At 41.9% G+C, this 17,477-nt stretch overlaps 1 long non-coding RNA gene across 1 annotated transcript in view; it reads right to left on the bottom strand.

Annotated features, from left to right (window-relative positions):
• Positions 1-17,477, bottom strand: part of LOC137227669 (uncharacterized) — a 228,100-nt gene that overhangs the window by 69,905 nt on the left and 140,718 nt on the right. The gene's annotated exons all lie outside the window — the stretch shown is intronic.

Below are 17,477 nucleotides of genomic sequence, written 5' to 3' on the forward strand. Positions count from 1 at the left end.
CTCGGGGCAGCCTCCTGATGAGGGGTGGGCTGAGGAGATACCCACTCCTCTTAGGGTTCTGCAGTGGAGTGCTGAGGGGATAGTACTCAAGGAGTAGACTTCAATTTCTGTGGCAGCAGGAGAGCCTTGAAGACTGGGGGTCCAGGTCCCATTTGAATTTGAGGAATATGACTCTGCTATGCTGGAGAGGAGAGACTCACACCAGAGAACTCAGTGTCCTTGCACCTGGAATGCTGAAACCTACTCCCATGTGGTTTTGGTTTTTATTACCAAGAAAAGGGGAGAAAGCAATTCCATATATACACACAGGGCTTGATCTCCCTCTTACAGCATAAGCAGCTGCCCTGCTGATGATTATGAGGAAGCTTCCGACAGAACCTACAGTTACATTAACTGCTGCTTTCCAACCAAGGCTGGCTGTGACTTCTATGAATAAAATTGAGAGGTTCAGGACAGATCTGAAAACCAATCTCCCCCTCTCTCTTCTCAACCCTCCCCACTCATTGTCTGTGGCATTCTCTCTCTCTCTCCCCCTCTCCCTCCCTCCCTCCTTCTGCAATATATGAAGTCACTCCAGTTTGGGACTGGATATCTCTTTGTTCTGGAAATCCCGACAACAAAGGGAGAATGAATTGCACCTGGTCCAGGATAATCTTTCACAGATTTAGGCTGGAAGCACATTCATGGAAAAACATAAAAGAAAACAAAATAAAACCAAGCTCCCCTGAAAACATATTTCATGGAGATAATCTCCAAGAATCAACGTCTCAAACCAATCAAAATTTATTCTAAAATTGACTTCAAAGTGTCCGCTGTGACTCCCTTCACATTCAGTTTCAGGGCTTGTTCCCAAAGTGGAAAAGGCGAGAAAATCCTACTTTAAGTCAGGTCCTATTTAAGAAAGACTTGGGGGTAGGAAAGCTCACTTTGGAAAAATAAGAAAAAGCTGGAAGCAAGGAAGGGGGGAGATATTTATCTTTATTTTATTTTTGGCTGCGCTGGGTCTTCATTGCTGCACGTGGGCTTTCTCTATTTCTCTAGTTGCGGTGAGTGGGGGCTACTCTTTGTTGCGGTGCGCGGGCTTCTCATTGCTGTGGCTCCTCTTGTTGCAGAGCACGGGCTCTAGGCGGGCTTCAGTAGTTGTGGTGCACGGGCTCAGTAGTTGCAGCTCGCGGGCTCTAGAGCGCTTGTGGCACATGCGCTTAGTTGCTCCGCAGCATGTGGGAACTTCTCAGACCATGATCGAGCCCATGTCCCCTGTTGCACCAGGGAAGTCCCAGGGGGGAAATATTTAAATACATAAATAAATATATACTTTGTGTGTATGTGTGTATATATATATATATCACCTAGAGTGTGCTCAGTACTCCACTGGGCATTTCCAGGTGGTTCTCTCACTCATCGTATCTTCTCAGTGACCCACGTTCTCTGTGCTCCAGGGAGTCTAAGGGACGTTCCCAAGGCCACATGGGCAATAAAGGGCAGCTCATGGAGTTCAAATCTGTTAGTTTTAAGGTCATTCTATTCTGTGTCTGGGACGGACCTCAAAAGAACTGGATATCTGGTGGGGGCGGCAGGAGAGAGGTTTCAATTTGAAGGAACAGCAGGAGGTGCCTGCTGCTGCCTGTCTTTGTGACAGAAGGGAGGGGGATTCTCCCCAGAGACTGGCCTGGGGATTTCTTTCCCTCACTTTGTCCTCAGTCCCTCTCCTTGGCAGCCTCTGGTCTGTCAGTTTGTAGGGGATATGTCAGCCAGCAATCCAGAGTTGTGCTCCCAGACCAGGGAAAACAGAACTGGAAACTTCCTCCCAAACAGTCTGCAGGACAGGTAGCCCAGCCTTCAGCAGACCCGTGGGGATGTGCTTGTGCAGATCCCTCAAAAGCAGCAACAGCCTGCTTGGTCGCACGATTCAAGAGCAGGGCTCACATTTCTCAGACAGTTGGAGGAGGTTATACTCCACAGGAGGCTCTGGCTTCAGTCTGGCCAAGACTACAGAGGGCTTCCCTTCCCAGCTTACCGGGACGTCTCTTGCTTTAATTCTCATCCTGTCTCTGGTCTGTGTGTTGAAGGCAGGTTTGCACCTGCAGAGACTCCAGCAAACAGCCTTTCTCTTCTCTGGAGTTTAAATGATTGCTGATCTCACCAAAACCAGACTCAGAGCTGTCTGCAGGCTTCTCGTGAAAGAGACAGAGGAAAATGGACATTGGAACGTTGGGTCTAGAACGATAGAAGTCACAGTCCCACTACGGCCACAGCTACGACATCATGATCCAGGTACAACCAGCACAGGTCCTCATGGCTGGTGGGTGACTATATGTATAAACCCAAGTGATGCTGCTAAAACACCTGTTCACCCAAGCAGTTTCCAAGGTCACGGCTACTATTTTTGCTATTACTTATCTAATCAACATTTCTCAAAGCTTCTTTCCCCATGGGATATTAGTAGGTGTTATGTGGGGGAAAAGGAGGTTTCTGTGATAAAATAACGTTGGGGAAGAGCTGAATTAAAGAAAATTAATTGGGTTTCTTTAACTGAAGAACTTTTCAGAGCCTTTACCATGCCAATGTGCTTTGTGAATCTCTGAGAGGGAGTAGTTGGTAGCATTCCCCAGACAATGACCATGGATCCATTTTCCTCCAAGTACCTCAGGGGATGAGTGTTTCATGGAGCACACTGTTGGAAACGTGGTTTTCATGGTACACTCTGCTTACTTTTGTAAACGCTGGCATTAACCAAAGCATGCAAAAGGAGGACCTCACAGAATGAGACTAAAGGGAGCATGAAGAGTGGAGAACCCCAGGCTGCTGAAAAGTTCCTAAAGTCCAAGGCAGGAAGGGAGACACTGGGCTACTCTAACAGCTATTGTTTTATGTTTCCTGAGATGTCTTTTCCCCAGCCCCTTCTTCTGTCAACTGATGTTCTCCCCTCAACCTGAGTTGTATTTCATTTAGGATTAGATTTAGCTGAAATAACCAAGACCCCACAATAGCAGCTTAAACAAGATAGAAGTATATTTTTTTCTCACACATAAAAAGGAAAAGAGGAGGCAGTTCAAGGCTGGCAGGACAGAGACATGGTATCAGGGACCCAGGCTCTATCTATCTTGTTCCTCTGCCATACATAGCTTCCATGCCCAAAGCCACTTCGTGGTGTAAGATGGCTGCTGGAGCTCTAGCCATTGCATCCACATTCCAAACTATAGAAAGGAGAAAAGAGCAACCTCTTCCTTTTAAGTTTTCCAGAAATACCTCAGAATACTTCTGCTTACCTCTCATTGATCAGAACTTGGACACATGGCCATGCCTAATTTCAAGGGAGGCTGGGGAATGTATTAACTGATCAGAAATATGCCCAGCTCAAAAATGGAAGTTCCAGCAAGAAGAGGAGAATGGATATTAGGAGAATGTGCTCTGTTGCACATTAAGTATTACTTCCATGACTAAGAAATCTGGTAAATCTGAGTTTAGCCCTCTTAATTTGAAGCTAGCGGGGAAGATTTTTTCCTATGGTTACTGAGCTGATGGGAATCCGAAGGTTTGAAGACCTTGTTCCCAGTACATGGAGAAAGCAAGTGCAGACAGAGAGGACAAAGCCAATAAGAGAGGATCACGAAGGTGAGAGAGTGGGGAGGAGACTGAAAGAGGTGTCAATTGATGGATGGATCCCCATTTCCAGCCATCCCTACATCCAGCCTCACCCCTGCCTCTCCTAGTAACATGATCCAATAAACCCCCCTTTTGACTTAAAGTATTTCAACTTGGGTTTCCATCACTTGCCACAAAAGAGTGTTGGCTACTAAAGTTATCATGTCCCATTTCAGAGAGCAGGGACCATGTGGATCACTCTTTAGGCAAAGACAGTTTTTTTCTGGGAACTAAATCACAGGACTTTGTTACTTGATTTCCTACTAAAAGACATCAAGTACATAATTATACTCTTGCAGGTCTGTGCAGCTCTTTACAGTTTACAAAATTCTTTTAAATCCATTAGATCATCTGAGTCTCACAGGTTCTGTGAGATGTTAGTTTTATTATCTCCATTCTAAAGATGAGGACACTGAGACTGCATGAGATTATCTGTTCATTTACATGATTGGTCAACAGTGGTACCACTAACTATTCAAGCAGCACTCATGGGCAAGCTCTGTAAAGATGGAGACAGCATAACTCTGCCATAGCTTGGAGGGGAACACATTTTGTAGGGTGGATGAGCTAAGAAAACCTGGCCCACATACTTAATACAGGGGCAGACCTCAGAGTAGAGGACTAGAGCATGGGCCTGACCATTGGACTGTCTCAGATACCCGTGGCCTGCATGAAGCCTCAGGCAGGTACAGTTCTGCAATTGCTTCATGACTCATGCCTGGAAGTCTTTGCAACAAGGTTCTCACAAGGGCTTGTAGTCCAGGCCTTCCATACAGTTGGTTACAGGGACAGCTCTCGTTGCCGGCACTGGTCTGAGAATTATGTCTCTGGATTTATGGGAATTTCAGAGGTCAGTTTACATTCTCATCCAGAGAGAAGGAAAACTGCCTTCAGTGGGGTGCCTCTGTCCTTCACAAAAACATTTAGATCATTGAGGAACTTGCGGTTCTGCCTCATGTAGCATGAAAGAGACAGCTTGCGTTGAGCAAAGGCGTATAGCAAGAGTTACTAACTTGATCAGGGTTACCAGTTGCAAGCAAAATAAACTGAGTCTTTAGCAAACATTTTAAAAACAATCTACTGGAAGGATATTGTAAGGTTTATAAAATCAATAGGAAGCTGGAGGATCAGGCTTGGAAAATGGGCAGGAATCATATTTCAGTCTAGTCAGGAATGACTGTCCCACCAATGGACACTGCTTCCACAAACCAGTTCTAAATTGCTTCATTTTTACATCGCCCACTCTTACAAATCAGATCCCCAGGTGGGGTCCTTACTTAGCCAAGTGCCCTGCGGGCAGGAAGCTGGGGAGCTCCGTTCCCTTCACCTCTGCAGAGGAGGGGCATACTGGGCACCTCCCCGAACAGTGGTCTACTCTGCTTACTGATTGCTGCTTCCTTAATTTAAAAAGCCATCCAGGTGGCTCCTGTGGGATATTGCTTTTAAGATCTGAAGAGAGAAAATAAACGGACAGAAACTGACATGTTTCCAGTTTTGCCCTAGCCTCCCAGCTCTTCAGAGCCAAACTCAGTGGGTTTACCAGTGTCACAAGGCCACTGTGGCTATCCTCCTGCCTGCCCTGCTGTCATACTGAGTTTTAAGGCATATAGATGTCTCTATCCTGCTCATGGCCTTCACATGGAGAACAAACATCTCATCATGGTACTCAAGACCTTTGCGATTCGACTACAGACGATCTTTCCCCATCATTCCCCACCTCCACTTCCATGATCTGCTCTCCCACCACTGAATTGTTTAAAATCTTCAAACACACTCTCTCAAACATTGGTTCTAGTCTCCCTTCTTCCTCTTCCATCTGGAGAACCCCTGTACTATCCCCTTCACCAGTCCTATGGTCTTTGATTCACTTCTTCGTGGGCTGGAATACTTACTGAGGTCAGCAGGATAATCCCCCCACCCCCCAAAAAATGTCCACATTCTAATCCCCAGAATTTGGGAATATGTTACCTTATTTTGGCAAAAAGGACTCTGCAGAGGTGATTAAGGTCAGGTCATTAACATAGGAAGTATATCCTGGATAATCCAGGTTCAATGTAAGCACAGAAATCTTTAGAAACAGAGAACCTACTGGCTGTGATCAGAGACAGACATAACTACAGAAGCAGGTCAGAGAGAGGGCAGCATGAGAAGGACCTGACCCACTGCTTTTGGCTTTGAATACAGAAGAAACCATGAGCCAAGAAATCCAGGTGGCCATTAGAAGCTGGAAAAGGCAAGGAAAAGGATTCTCCCCTAGAGCCTCCAGATGGAACCTAGTTCTGCTGACACGTTAATTTTTGCCAGTGAGACCCACGTTGGACTTCTGACATCTGTAGCTGTAAGATAATACATTTCTGTTGTCTTAAACTATGAAATTTGTGGTAATTTGTTACAGCTGTAATAGAAAACGAATACTCTTACTCGTAATTTTTTTAGGAAGGGTATGAAGTGTTACTTTGCATATCTGAGAATGTCTGTCTATTGCCATGGCTCATAAACAACAATTCAGCTGAGTTTAAAACTATTGGGTCATACACAAAGCAATCTACAGATTTAATGTAATCACTATTAAAATGCCCATGACATTTTTTCACAGAACTGGAACAAATAATCCTAAAATTTATATGAAACTACAAAAGACCCCAAATTGCCAAAGCAATCTTGAGAAAAAATGAACAAAGCTGGAGGTATAACCCTCCCAGATTTCAGACTATACTACAAAGCTACAGTAATCTCAACAGTATGGTACTGGCACAAAAACAGACACATAGATCAATGGAACAGAATAGAGAGCCCAGAAATAAACTCACACACCTATGGTCAATTAATCTATGATAATAGAGGCAAAAATATACAATGGAGAAAAGATAGTCTTTTCAATAAGTGGTGTTAGGAAAACTGGACAGCTACATGTAAAAAAACAATGAGTTAGAACATTCCCTCACACCACATACAAAAAAAAAAAACCCTCAAAAATGGTTTAAAGACCTAAATGTAAGACACGAAACCATAAAACTCCTAGAAAAGAACATAGGCAGAACACTCTTTGACATAAATTGTAGCAATATTTTTTGGACCTGTCTCCTAAGACAAAAGAAATAAAAGCAAAAATAAGCAAATGAGGACTAATTAAACTTAAAAGCTTTTGCATAGAAAAGGAAACCATCAACAAAATGAAAAGACAACCTATGGAATGGGAGAAAATATTTGCAAATAATGTGACCGACAAGGGGTTAATATCCAAGATATGTAAACAGCTCATACAACTCGATATCAAAAAATACAAACAATGTGATAAAAAAAAAAGGTCCGAAGACCTGAATAGACATTTTTCCAAAGATGACATACAGCTGGGTAACAGGCACATGAAAAGATGCTCAACATCACTAATTATTAGACAAATGCAAACTGAAACAACAATGAGATATTACCTCATACCTGTCAGAATGGCTATCATCAAAAAGTCTGCAAATCATAAATGTTGGAGAGGATGTGGAGAAAAGGGAACCATAGTATACTGTTGGTGGGAATGTAAATTGGTGCAGCCCCTATGGAAAACATTATGGAAGTTTCTCAAAAAACTAAAAACAGAACTACCATATGACCCAGAAAGTCTACTCCTGGGTCTATATCAAGAAAAAATGAAGACACTAATTCAAAAAGATACCTGCATCCCAATGTTCATAGCAGCACTATTTACAACAGCCAAGACATGAAAGCAACCCAAGTACCCATCAACTGATGAATGCATAAAGAAGATGTGGTATACATAATGGAATATCACTCAGCCACAAAAGGAATGAAATTCTGCTTTGCAGCAATGTGGATGGACCTAGAGAATATTATGCTAGTGAAATAAATCAGACAGAGAAAGACAAATATTGTATGATATTATTTATATATGGAATCTAAAAAAAATAATACAAATGAATGTATATGCAAAACAGAAATAGTCTCACAGATATAGGAAACAAACTTGTGGTTTTCAAAGGGGAGATGGAAGGTGGGAGGGACAAATTAGGGGTATGGGATTAACAGGTACAAACTACTATGTATAAAATAGATAAGCAAAAAGAATATATATTGTATAGTAGAGGGAATTACAGCCATTTTCTTGCAATAACTTGTAATGGAGTATAATCTGCAAAAATACTGACATTATGCTGTACACTTAAAACTAATATAATATTGTAAATCAACTATACTTCAATTAAAAACAACTATTGGGTCATATTTTAAACTAAAAATATGCATGTGCTATCTCATTGTTGTGCAGAAAACAGTTAATGGAGTAGACCTGAGACTGTTATCCTTCGAAAGGTCTGCTAGCAAGGTTGACCCTTGGCTGGTGTCTGGGAACTTGGATTTGGGAAGGGTTCCCAAAGTTTCCAGAACTCATAAGGGTGAATCATTGTGTCTAAATTGTACAAACAACGTGGTTTACGCTGCATAACTGCTTTCTTTCTAGGAGTCTGGAATCTTGGTATGTAGTAGGCAGAGGGTGCCTAGGGGACCAGCCCCCGAAAAAAACTATCAGGCACTGAGTGTCTAGTGAGCTTCCATGGTAGATGGCATGTCACACGTGTTGTCAGAATTCATTGCTGGGGAAGAAACGCGTCCTGTGTGACTCCGCTGGGAGAGGCTCCTGAAAGTGTGCTCCTGGTTTCCCTGGTCTTCATTCCATGCATTTCTTTTCCCTTTGTTGATTTGCTTTGTCTCCTTTCTCTGAAATGAATCACAGCCATGACTATAACTAAATGCTGAGTCCTGTGGTCCTCCTAGTGCATCAAACCCAGCAGAGTGTTGGGATTCCCAGCACAATTGCCTAGTAGCATTTAGTGTTTCAGAGGAGAAATTTGATGCCTATAACTCCATCTGCCACCTTACAGATATCTTTTTTTATTTTTCTGTTTGGATATTTATAATTTTTTTTCCTTATTTAAAAAAAAATCCCCAGGGCTTTCCTTGTGGCGCAGTGGTTGAGAGTCCGCCTGCTGATGCAGGGGACGCGGGGATGCGTGCCCCGGTCCGGGAGGATCCCACATGCCGCGGAGCGGCTGGGCCCGTGAGCCATGGCCACTGAGCCTGTGCGTCTGGAGCCTGTGCTCGGCAACGGGAGAGGCCACAGCAGTGAGAGGCCCGCGTACCGCAAAAAAAAAAAAAAAATCCCCAAAGTAGGTCTAGGTGTGCATCTCCTTTCATTGCTTTTCTCTGATGGCCAATGAACCTTTTTATCAAAAGATGCAATTCTTTAGCTCAGGGAGGTTTTCATCTAGTATAGTAGGTATCACTGTCAAAATTAAACTACTTTTTTTCTCTCTAATCTAAGAGAGAAATGCCGTGAAGTCACCTTTGTCACCCTCAGAAGGTTGACTTCTCTCTAAGGCAGGGAATTCCTTTGTGCAAAAGTCCCCCTCCTACCACCACTGAGACCATTATATGCATCATACAGGTGGGTGGGCACCAGGCCTTTGTGTCTGAAGGCAGGAAGGTCATCAGGATTTGAGCCCCTCCTGACCCGGGTTGCAGCCCCCCGTTGTTGGTGCAAATGAACGTGGAAAGTGGAGAGGCATGCATGGCCTGCATCGTGCAGTAGCCAGAACAGAGGACTCAGCCCATTCACATCTCAGGGTACTCACCAAGGTAGCTGATTCCCATTTATCATAGCTCAACCCACTGCCCTCAGTGCTGTATAGTCACTGTATGGCTTAGAGACAGGACCGGTTTTATACTCCAAAGATGATGCTTGATAATCCCCTCTGGCTACTGTATGAATCACAGGTGAGTCAGGTGTCCCCTGTGTTTCTGAGATGACCCACTAAAGCCAAGCCACCAAGTCAGTGCTACCCTCACCCCACTGGCCACAGCCAGGGATGCCTCATAATAACATCTCTGGGCATTTTGTGAATTAGGGACCAGAAGTAAGCTCTTCATTCTGGTGATGCACTGGTGAATGCTAGAGAAGCTTCAGCTGGGGGAAAAGAGGACTCTGGACACTCTTATGATTCTTTCTTTTTATTTTTTTAAACTTGAAGTATAGTTGATTTATATTATATTAGTTTCAGGCATACAACATAGTGATTCAATATTTTTATAGATTGTACTCCATTTAAAGTTATCATGATAATTTTCTTAATTATTCTTCTTCTGTTTCCATTGCATAACAGACCACCCCCAAGACTCAGTGGCTTAAAGCACTCATGATTTATTATTGCTTACAATTCTGTGGATTAGCAATCTGAAGGATTCTTCTGTGGCTCTTTTCATCTCTAAACCTATGTATCTCTTCAAAAATGTTTTTAATCACTTGTTTGTGTGGCTGTAATCATCTGACAGCTCAGGTGAGGCTGGAGGGTCCAAGATGAACTCACTCACATGCTTGGCAGTTGGTGCTGGTTGTCTTCCACGTGGTCTGTCACCCTTCCATAGGCTTCAGTGGACTGAGTTTCTTTACTACATGATGGTCTTGGGAGTTAAAGTGGAAGCTACAAGGCTTGGGCTCAGAAGTCACCAAATGCACTTCTGCTGCATTCACGTGGTCAAAGCAAATGGCAAGGCCAGCCTGGATTCAACGAGTGGGGAAACAGACTCCATCTTTTGATAGGAGTGTCAAGGTCGCATTGCAGAGGGGTATGGACACAGGGAGGCAAGACTCATTGGGGACCATTTTTAATAATCTATCACGCTCTCCTCTGAGAATTTCTATGATCTATAGATGTACAATAGACCCTAGGTCTTTCTTCCACAATTCTCATCTTTTTACTATGCTTTACTCTGTCTTTATTTGCTTTCTCTGGGTTCTCGGAGAATGTATCAAGCACATATTTTATATATATATATATATATAGCTCATTTGATTTTCTACAGTGTCCAATCTGACTTTCATGGAATCTGTAACATTTTAATTTAGCAATTATGCTTTCCATTTGAAAACAAGTTTGTATTATTTCAGACCAATCCTTTTCATAAGTGCAATGTCTTCCTGAATGGAACTGAAAATGCAAATTAGATTTTTATCTAAGTTTCCTTCTATTTCTTGCAGTAAGTCTAATCTGAGGGAGCCATTTTCTCTTAATTCCTCAGATATAGTCTCTTTCTTTTGAACTACTGAACCTCTTTTTATATCTGATGAGTTTTCTCTATTTGCTCATCCTAACAGATAGGGAAGCTAAGTTTTGTTCAGAATCGGGAGCTAAGTTTGATCAGAGATTGTGCGAATATTTGGTTAAATCTTTCAGTTCCAGATGAATTAGAAAGGAAAAAGATTAGATTTGCTGTGTTTTTACCATTCCAGGATATAATTTCCATGGGATTTGAGAGAAACAGTCAAAAGGAGCCCCATGGCAACACATTTTTTCTGATTTGCTGTGGCAGCCTGAAGCAAATACACAACGATTTGCACAACAGCCCTCATGAGAGGCTATTTACCAGGGTGCACCCACCTTGCTTGTTGAGCCAGCTGGGCCAACTGTAGGCTGAGAGCATGCCATGGACCACCATCCAAAGTCCTGGCCCTTCCAGAAGTACTAGTGGGACTGAGATATCAACTCCTCCCCTTCCCTTTTCTCTTCTTGGGAAGTTATCACACTAACTTTGAGGGGGTCAGTGAAACACTCACAGGGCCCTTACTCCTCAGATGCGATTTGGGGTTTCACACATGACTTCCACTCCAGTTAGCCTTGCCTTGCTGCACTTTATTTCACGTAAATGTCTCAAATGTCTGGCAAGTGCCAGCCTTTGTTGGTATTCATCCCTCATACAGGTTGTTCTCTATTTTGTATTCCTTTGGTCAATTTAATGGGAATTTGGAGGATGGGGATGGGGAGGTTCAACCATGGGCTCAGGTTGAACTCTATTGTTCCACTAGGAGACAGGAAATAACGGTTTGATCCCAGATGTGGTAGAAAGTTAGAGTTGTATCTTCCCACTTCCCACCCAGTAAGCTTAGGACACAAAGGGACAAACCCATGATGAAAAGTGGACAAGAAGGGACTTCCCTGGTAGTCCGGTGGTTAAGAATCCACCTTCCAATGCAGGGGACACGGGTTCAATCCCTGGTCGGGGAACTAATTTCCCACATGCCACCATGCAACTAGGCCTGCATACCACAACTAGAGAGCCCGTGTGCCACAGCTACAGAGACCACACTCTCTGTAGCCCATGTGCCACAACTACTAAGCCCGCGCACCGCAATTACTGAGCCCGTATGCTCTGGAGCCCACGCACCGAAACTAGAGAGAAGCCCATGCACTACAACGAAAGATCCTGCGTGCCGCAACTGAGATCCGATGCAGCAAAATAATTAATTAATTAACTAATTAATTAATTTTTAAAAAGTGGACAAGAAAAAATTCACTCACTCTTTGTCTTGGCCTGTGCCTTTAATTCCCACAGATGAAGCCTGCAGATGAGCTTATAGTGCAAATTACCAAAAAAAAAAAAAAGATTAAAAATCCTCAGTGAGAGTCACGCAAGACAACAAAAAGTAAGAATTAGATCAGCAAGTACTTAAGACAGCTGAAAATCTGACATCTAATATAAAATAATATTTTATAATAATAAAAAACATTTTTAATGGATACTGAAGACAAGGAAAACAAGGCAATATTGTCAAGGCATATTTTTTAAAGAATCAAATGGAACTTTTAGACATGAAAATATAATTGTTGAAAATAAAAACTCAGTGAATGGACTATTAGACACAACTGAAGAGAACTAGTGAAATGGAAGGTAAGTTTGAGGCCTAGAATGCAATACTGTGCATTAAAGAGACTGAAAATGTGAAATAGAAATTGAGAAGATAGAATGAGTAGTTCATTCTATGAAGGATAGAATGAGTAGCTCCAACATACATTTATAGGTACTTCATGAGGTTAGATATGAGAGGAAGTGGAGAGGCTCTATTAGGATGGCTGAGAATATTTGATGAAATCTCAAAATAATCGCTGAGAATATTCCAGAATTGATGAAAACAAGAATTTTCAGATTCAGTAACTGCCACAAGTATCAAACAAGATTTCTTTAAAATCCTAAATATATCAGAGTGAAACTACAGAAGATCAAAGACAAAGAGAAGATCTTTAAAGCAAACAGAGAGACTGATTAGAAATGACAGAGGACAGCAGACTTCTCAACAGTAATAACCACATCCATAAGACAATGGAAAATAACTAGCACCCTAGAATTCTATAACTCCCTCCTCCACTCAAAAAAAAGTTCAACTAAAGTTATTAAGCTTTAAGAAAGGTTAAAATAAAATGATTTTTAGATAAATACTGAGGCAGTTTATCACCAATAGATCCTTTCTGAAAGAATTATGCAAGGATATACTTTAGGGAAAAGAAAATCAGATTCAGAAAGGAGGAATAGAATGTAAGAATCTATGTGGAGGAAAAAGATGGTGAACATTTGGTTAAATCTAAATAATTAACAATATTTTAATGTATAAAACATTAATAATAATCTGGAAAATATAAAAATAAGGTGTGACTAAAATACTGAACAATAATAAGACAGGAGGGGTATGATGAAATCCAAGTTATGCTAAGGGCCTCATATTGTCTGGGAAGAAGGAATACATAGTGATTAACTTGATACTATCCAATATGCATATTAAAAAATCAAGGGTAGCCAATAAAAGTAGAAAAAGTATGTATCATTTCTTAATGAGTGGAAGGGAAATCATATAATAAAAGATGATTCAATTACACTGATAGAAGGCAAAAAAATAAAAAAGCATGGGGCTTCTCTGGTGGCGCAGTGGTTGAGGGTCCGCCTGCCGATGCAGGGGACACGGGTTCGTGCCCCGGTCCGGGAGGATCCCACATGCTGCGGAGTGGCTGAGCCCGTGAGCCATGGCCACTGAGCCTGCATGTCTGGAGCCTGTGCTCCGCAACGGGAGAGGCCACAACAGTGAGAGGCCCATGTACCGCAAAAAAAAAAAAAAAAAAAAAAAAAGCATGATAAATATAAAGCTTTAAATAAGATGGCAGAAATAGATCTAGGGACTTCCTTGGTGGCACAGTGGTTAAGAATCCGCCTGCCAATGCAGGAGACACTGGTTCAATCCCTGGTCTAGGAAGATCCCACATGCCGTGGAGCAACTAAGCCTGTGTGCCACAACTACTGAGCCTGCACTCCAGAGCCCGCGAGCCACAACTACTGAGCCCATGTGCAGCAACTACTGAAGCCCACGTGCCTAGAGCCCATGCTCCACAACAAGAGAAGTCACCGCAGTGAGAAGCCCGCGAACCTCAACGAAGAGTAGCCCCCTCTCTCCGTAACTAGAGAAAAGCCTGCTCGCAGCAACAAAGACCCAACACAGGCAAAAATAAATTTTAAAAATTTTAAAAAAAGAAATAAACCTAAGAAAATTGATAGTAGCAACATATGTAAGTAGACTAAAGTCTTTGATGAAAGAATAGAAATTCTCAGATTGAAATTCTTGTAAAAAGCCCTAGGCATGAAACTAACACAACATTATAAATCAATTACACTTCAATTTAAAAAAAGCCCTGTGGGGACTTCCCTGGTGGTGCAGTGGTTAAGAATCCGCCTGCCAATGCAGGGCACACGGGTTCGTGCCCCGGTCCGGGAAGATTCCACATGCCGCGGAGCGGCTGGGCCCGTGAGCCATGGCCACTGAGCCTGTGCGTCCGGAGCCTGTGCCCCGCAACGGGAGAGGCCACAACAGTGAGAGGCCCGTGTACAGCAAAAACAAAAACAAAATATATAGGTATATATATATATATATATATATATATATATATATATTTATGTTTTAGATTTTTATACAATTGTGAATATATTATATATACTGTCCAGTTTCTTGCTTTCTTCACTCAATTTATATTATGTCTTTTCCTATGAATTCTTTTTTTAACATGTGCATAGTATTACATTTTATGACTATACCTTAATTCATTTAACAAATCTCTGGATGGACATATAAGACGTTTGAAATTTCACAGTTGTACAAGCAGCTGCAGTGAACAACTCTGGATGTGTATCTCTGTGCATCTGAGTGAGGAAATCTGCAGAATAAATTTTTAGAAGTGGAATGTCTGGGTCAATAGATATTCACATTTTAATCTTTGATGGATTCTGCCAAATTGATTTTAAAATACTCTCTCAATTTACCCCCTTCCCAAATGGGTATGTCTTTTTCTACCACTTTGCTAGCACTAAGCATGATCAATTTTTTTAAGTGTTTTGTCAACCTGATAGGTAAGAAAATATTTTTGTTGTTTTAATCTGTATTTCTTTGTTTGTATATCTTTGAGCACTGTGTTTCTCTATTTCTCTTTAAGTGAATTTCTAGTCCAAGTCTTCTTCACATTTACTATTGGGTTGTTTTTCTTTTTTTATCAGGTTGTGAAAAGTTCTTTATACATTAACACTATTAACCTTTAGTATATAATAAGTGTTGAAAATGTTTTTACTTGATTTGTCATTTGTACTTTAGTTTTATTTACGACGTCATTTGCCTTACAGAAATTTAAAATATTTATGTAGTTATGTCATTTGCCTTACAGATTTAACTGTCATGATTTCTGGCCTTATTTTCATTTTACTACCTTGTTTTTAATGATCTGTTAATGATTTTACTCTCTAGTTAATCATAAGTTCCTTGACGGCAGTGGCTACCTCTTATTCATATCTGTAGATCCCTACTCCGGAAATCACTCACCCCCAGCCTTTACTGTGATGAGTGCTCAATAAATAAACACATTTTTAAATGTTATTGAATTGACGGAGTTCAGTGTGCTATAAAATAAGCAAGCATAGAAAATTTAATTCTAAGACTGAGGTTGAGGGAAAACCTCCAAGGCAAGTTAGCCTCCAAGCCAAAATACATGGTGAGTTAGAAAGTATAATTTCAATCAATATGTGCAATAAGATCAGGGTTAAATTAAGCTGGAAAATTAAATTATTAAAAGGATCACAATAAATATGTTCTGTATTTGTTTCATTTTAAAAGCTGGTTTTGTCACTGAGTTATCTGCTCTCAGAATCAGAGTTTAATATGAAACAGTCATAGTTTAATATAAAAATAGTTTAATATAAAATGTCAGAATTTAATATAAAAATTTTAAAATGGGGAGTTCAGATGATAATCTGGACCCTGTGTAAACCACCTGCCTGATGAACCACTTTAACCGTGTTAACTACCTGGTGCACAGTAACCTCGGGACGCATGGGGAAGAGAGCAAAAGGCAGAATCTTAAGTATAGGAACCATGCACCTGAAGCTATAAGATGCTGTAGTTGTTTACATTCTTTATTTATTTATTTATTTATTTTTTTTGCAGTACGCGGGCCTCTCACTGTTGTGGCCTCTCCCGTTGCGGAGCACAGGCTCCGGACGCACAGGCTCAGCGGCCACGGCTCACTGTCCTAGCCGCTCCGCGGCATGTGGGATCTTCCCGGACCGGGGCACGAACCCGTGTCCCCTGCATCGGCAGGCGGACTCTCAACCACTGCGCCACCAAGGAAGCCCGTTGTTTACATTCTTAATGCTGTTTCATCAAAACCTGGGAAAGCCGTGTGACTTTGGGGAAATCCCTTGCCCTTGGTTTGGCTATTTTAAAAATAAAGGAGTCACTGGGTGTTCTTGGCAGCTCCTTCTAAAACGGAGGTCCTGGGAGTCAGTCAGTATCTTTCTATAAAATGGTTTCCAGGGCCCTGCCTCCCTGGGATTCCCTTGCGATTCAATGATTCAATTGGAGGTGTGAAGGCAAACCCATCACAGCTGTTACCAGCTGTTCTGTGCGGCTTCTCTGGGAGCTCCCAAGAGTGTCAACACTGATGTCTGTATGAGTTAAATTAAATTCCAGGGGCTGGTGTGAAGCTGGAACAGGCCTTGATGTTTTTATCTGTCTGCTGCTGTGTTCCTTTGGGGCCTATGGCTTCAACTGAGAAAACCTGAGGGAAGGGAATGGAGTGGAAGGGGCAGTCTTCTCTCTGTAATTTATTTATGGTTCATAATCATTTTATTATATAAATGATACCCTGGTCACTTCCTAAAAAGACTCAATATGATTCATTAATTCACTGGAATAATAGGTAGTCTGTGCCGGCTCTGTGCCAGACCCAACACTGGGGTCTGGAAACAGATGAAAAAAACTAATACTGTCTCTTCCACAGCATCACAGAGGCACTGGATGTATAAGGGCTATGAGGACACAGAGGAAGAGTAAGCAATTTTGATAGTCCAGAGGTGAGCATGGGGGAAGGAGAGAGAAGAAAGGGAAACAATTTCCTGAGTACCTTCTAGGAGGCACTATATCATAATGATTAAGAGCCTGTGCTTTTGAGACAGATAGGACTGGGTTCAACCTCTCTAAACCTCAGTTTCCTTACCTGCAAAATGGAATAACAGAACTTCCTTTATTGGCTTGTTCGGGAGAACAAATGAAAAATGCATTTAAAGCAACTGCCATAATGTCCAGCACGTGGCAAGCATGGAATACATGGTCACTGTTCTTATTATTCTGTGGTCAGTCACTAAGATGGGCTTTATCGTCAAAGATTACACTGTGCTCATTCTACAGATAAAGCAAAAGCTCAGAGAGCTATATAGTTTTACCAAGGCCACACAGCTTGGAAGGGACAGAGGCAAAATTCTAACTAAATTCAAAGCCCATTTTCTTTCCACTGCTGCGATGCCTCTGAAGGAAGTTTTCCCAGGAGACCTGATGTTTGAGTTGAGTGTTAAAAATTGAAAGGAAGTTCCTTTGCGGAGTTTAGGGAGAAGGAGGAAATGCCAGGCAAAGGGAACAGCATATGCTAAAGCACAGAGGCAACGACGGAATGAGCTGTCAGGAGTTGGCA

The sequence above is a fragment of the Pseudorca crassidens genome, chromosome 7, assembly GCF_039906515.1.
Source record: "Pseudorca crassidens isolate mPseCra1 chromosome 7, mPseCra1.hap1, whole genome shotgun sequence".
NCBI lineage: Eukaryota > Metazoa > Chordata > Mammalia > Artiodactyla > Delphinidae > Pseudorca > Pseudorca crassidens.